Source organism: Rattus rattus, chromosome 10 (genome assembly GCF_011064425.1).
Source record: "Rattus rattus isolate New Zealand chromosome 10, Rrattus_CSIRO_v1, whole genome shotgun sequence".
In the NCBI taxonomy this organism is placed as follows: domain Eukaryota; kingdom Metazoa; phylum Chordata; class Mammalia; order Rodentia; family Muridae; genus Rattus; species Rattus rattus.
The window spans coordinates 89,234,840-89,239,225 of NC_046163.1; positions in this window are offsets into that span (position 1 = coordinate 89,234,840).

A 4,386-nucleotide genomic window follows, 5' to 3' on the forward strand; every position below is an offset into this window, starting at 1 on the left:
TTTTATCTTAGATCTGATGATTTGGGTGCATACCCTCTCCAGTATGGAAACTGCACAAATATTTGTTACAGTTATGGGACCTTTCAGTCTTAGCTTGTTTTGTAATGCTGTCAATACATTTCTTCATTCAAGAAAAAAAAAATCACTTAGTTAATAAACAAAGCTCTCAGAAATGCTTCTTAAATTGTGTTTGCTTCTTCCATTGCTAAAGGTTTTCTAATTTATCACCATTTTATGAACACTAGAAAAAATGAGCTTCTTTTAAGATAAAGATGGTGTGTGTGTGTGTGTGTGTGTGTGTGTGTGTGTGTGGTCACCTAAGTGCACCTGCTTGAAGGGACAGAAGAGGGAATTAAAGCTTTTGGAGCTACAGCTACAGTGGTTTTTATCCCTCGGCATAGGAGCTGGGAGTTGAACATTGATTCTCTAAAATGTCTGATGTCCTCTTAATAACTAAGCTGTTTCTCCAGTCCACAAATTCTCAGAATTAATTTACAAGGCATGGGATACGATCTACTTAAGTTATTTTTTTAGATGTTACATTTATATTCACATAGATTGGTAAGAAAGTATCATAAAATGATTGAGTCAAATTGGATGTAAAATATTGTAATTTTAATAGATTAAATTTGTATAATGCTAGATCATCATTACTGATAAATATGTTAGTTATGGCAATATCTAAATGTTCTTTGACAATGGATTGCAGTTAATATTTATATTTTGTAAAACTTCACATAATGAAGCTTATTTTTTATACTATTACATTTCTTTAATAATTAATGAATACATGTACACATACAGATTTTTAAAGCACTCTGATTACAATTTATAACAATCACTAAAATATATGGCTGACATAATTTCATATAACTTTATTATTACAGATATCTATGCATTTCTCACATATTTGATTCTGCATTTTAACTTTCAAAAAAAACTGTATCTTAAATTACAAGAATGCACAGCTTCACTTATACAGATATTCTTATAAATATTGTTAACAGTCTTAAAATACTTCGAATCTTAACAAAATGAATTTTAAAAGATAAGTAAGTTGTTACGTCTAGATGAATGATTATAAATTCTTTTAGACAGCTTATTTTTCCCAGAGGTTTTTGAAACAAGAAATGTAATTTTCATTGATATAGTAAGTCATTTATCCTGAAACAGAAAGGGAGTATCTATTATTTGAATATTTTAAAACAATTTCCAAGTTACAGTTCTTTATTTTTTCCACTTTTTTAATTTAATCTTTTTTTTTTTTTTTATTGTCCAGTCTCTTACCTGGTCCACCCTCTGACTTTTCTACATCCCAAAGCTATTCCCCTCATCTTCACAAGGATATCCTCACCTCCATCCCTCACCCCTACCCGACTAGACCTCCCCACTCCCTAGAACCTCAAGTCTCTTGAGGGTTAGGGGCATCTTCTCTGACTGAGTCCAGACCCAGCAGTCCTCTACTGTATATGTGTTGAGTACCTCATATCAGCTTGTATATGCTGCCTGGTTGGTGGTCTGGTGTCTTAGAGATCTCAGGGTCCAGGTCCTCCTACAAGAATGCCCTCCTCTACATCTTCCAGCTGTTCCCTAATTCAACCACAGAGGTCAGAAATTTCTGTCCATTAGTTGGGAGTAAACATCTGCGTCTGACTCTTTCAGCTGCTTTTTGTTCTTTCAGAAGGTTGTCGTGACAGGCTCCTTTTTCTGTGAGCACACCATAGCATCAGTAATAGTGTCAGGACTTAGGGCATCCCTTTCAGCTGGATCTCACTTTGGGCCTGTTGCTGGAATTCCTTTTCCTCAGGCTCTTCTCCAATTTTGTCCCTGCAGTTCCTAAAGAAATGTTCCTAACAATTATGAGTCAGAGTTTTTGACTGTGGAATACCAACCCAATCCCTCACTTGATGTTCTCTCTTTCAGGTGGGGGTGGGCTCTTCAAGTTCCCTCTCCCCACTGAAGGGCATTTAACCTAAGGGCCCACATTTTGAGCCTGATTCTCTTACTTCCAAGGTCTTTGGTACATGCTAGAGGTTCCCCCATCTCTTCCCTCCCTAGGTATCCTGTTTCCATTCTTTTTGCTGTCACTCAGGGCTTCAGTACTGTTTCCCCTACCAATACTTGATCTTGTTACTCTCTTCTCCTACCTGTCCCCCTTTTCCTGTCCCGTGACTTCATTCTTCTCTTTCTCAACTGGGATTGAAATGTTCTCACTTTGTCCCTTCCAATTGTTAACTTTTTTGAGTTCTGTGGATTGTATCCTTGGTATTCTGTGCTTTTTTGGCTAATATTCCCTTACTAATGAGTATATACCATGCATGACTTTAGGGTCTGAATTACCCTACTCAGATGATATTTTCTAGTTCTGTTCATTTGCCCACAAAACTCTGGATGTCCTTCTTCTTAATAAGTGAGTAGTATTCAATTGGGTAAATGAACCACATTTTCTGTATCCATTCTTCTGTTGTGAGGCATCTGGGTTATTTCCAGTTTCTGGCTATCACAAATAAGGCCACTATGAACATAGTGGAATGAGTGGTTGAGAAACACTTAAAGAAAACTTCAAAGTCCATAATGATCAGGGAAATATAAATCAAAATGACCCTGTGATTCCACATTACACCAATCAGAATTGTTAAGATCAAAACCCCAGGTGACAGCATATGTTGGTGAGGATGTAGAGACAGAGGAACATTCTTCTATTGGTGATGGGATTGCAAACTGGTACAACCACTCCTCAAATCTATCTGGAGTTTCCTCAGAAAATTAGAAATAGTTCTCCCTGAAGTTCAAGCTATACCACTCTTGGGCATATACCCAAAAGATTTCCCACAATGTCACAGGGGCTGAGTTCAAAGATACCTTACTGATACATGAGACTTTGCAGTGCCAAATTATAAAGGATAAACTCAAACACACTATTCTTTCATTATTGCCTACTACTAATAAGAATGGTTTCTTCTAGATCCCTAAAAGTTATTTTAATTTGATTTGTAATCTCAGTGCATCTTCTAGTCCATTAACAAAACGTTAGTTAGGTTTGTTTGTTCATGCATTTCTTAGCAAAATTTACACAAATATACCCTTATGCCCTTGGTATTATTTCCAAAAATTTCTTCTAATAATGAGTTTAGAATGAGCATTACTTCTCAAAATGAGAGTTTCGATTACAACTGTCCTGGTCTTCAGTAACAGCTCTTACTTAGTGTCAAAAAAAAAAAAAAAAGCCTGAAAAACATCATGCTGCAGATAGTATGTTGCTCTTAAACTTAACTCCATGCCTTGATTGATGTGCTAATTTAGTCAATGAAACAAAATATCTTATTTTAGAAAAAAATGTTAAATTTAATGTACCTTTTAAATTTGATTGATTTAACAGTTTAGAGTATGGTAAATGACCCTATAAAATCCTTATTTTCTGGCACTTTCTTTTCAGGGAATGAATACATGGGTATAGTTTCTTTGGGCTTTGATAGTTTCTACTAACAAGATTGAGGATTATAATAGATTTTGTTCATATGGAAAGTTCTAAAATTGAAAAAAAATATATGAAAGAACTAGAGTCATTAGTGTCAAAAGGAAAAAAAGCTGTTTATGCATTCAAATAGTATACCTAATGGTTCGTGGATTATAGAACTATATCTCTTGTAGATTTAGAGTATGACATAAAGATGTATAAAATATATTCTTACATTATTTATGTTTTGCCATAACAAATTCTCTTAAAATATTCTTTATGTGTTTGTTTATTTAAAGTAGCTATTCAGATCTTGGTGAAAGATTTTAAGAACAACCTTTTTAATTTAAACAGAAAAAGAGGTTTTTGAGTCTGGAGTGGTTGCTGAAATTGTGGTTATGATAAGGGGAGGAGGCAATATGACAAATATGCATTTTGTACATGTATGAGGCTATCAATTAATAAAAGTTGTGCATTGATAAATGTCCTGAACATAAATAAGATACTGGATGTAGTGATTAACCTCTTTAAAAGAAATGTATATTAAATTTTATGTGAGATATGGATAGAATTACTGTTATCTTGGAAGAAATTCAAGTAGTTTGCATAAATGTATTGTGTAGGTTTCTATATGCGGGTGAGGGCTGACACAAGTTAGGTCAAGGCCATGATTGGACAGTAAAAAATAAGTCAGGGACAAAGCTTTTGTAAAGCAGGATAGAAGGATAAGGAAGGAGAATCAATATGGAGACAGGGAAGGATGACCCAGATCTAGGTGGTCCTGAATTGCCAAGGTTGTTAGGATGAATTTCTGTAGGCAAATTTATTTTTTCTAGGTGGGTAGTTTATATCATTATCAATTGGTTGTAAGTTTATTGTGAGGATGTATTGTGGACTGAGAATTTAACATATAAATCTGATTGTTGGGT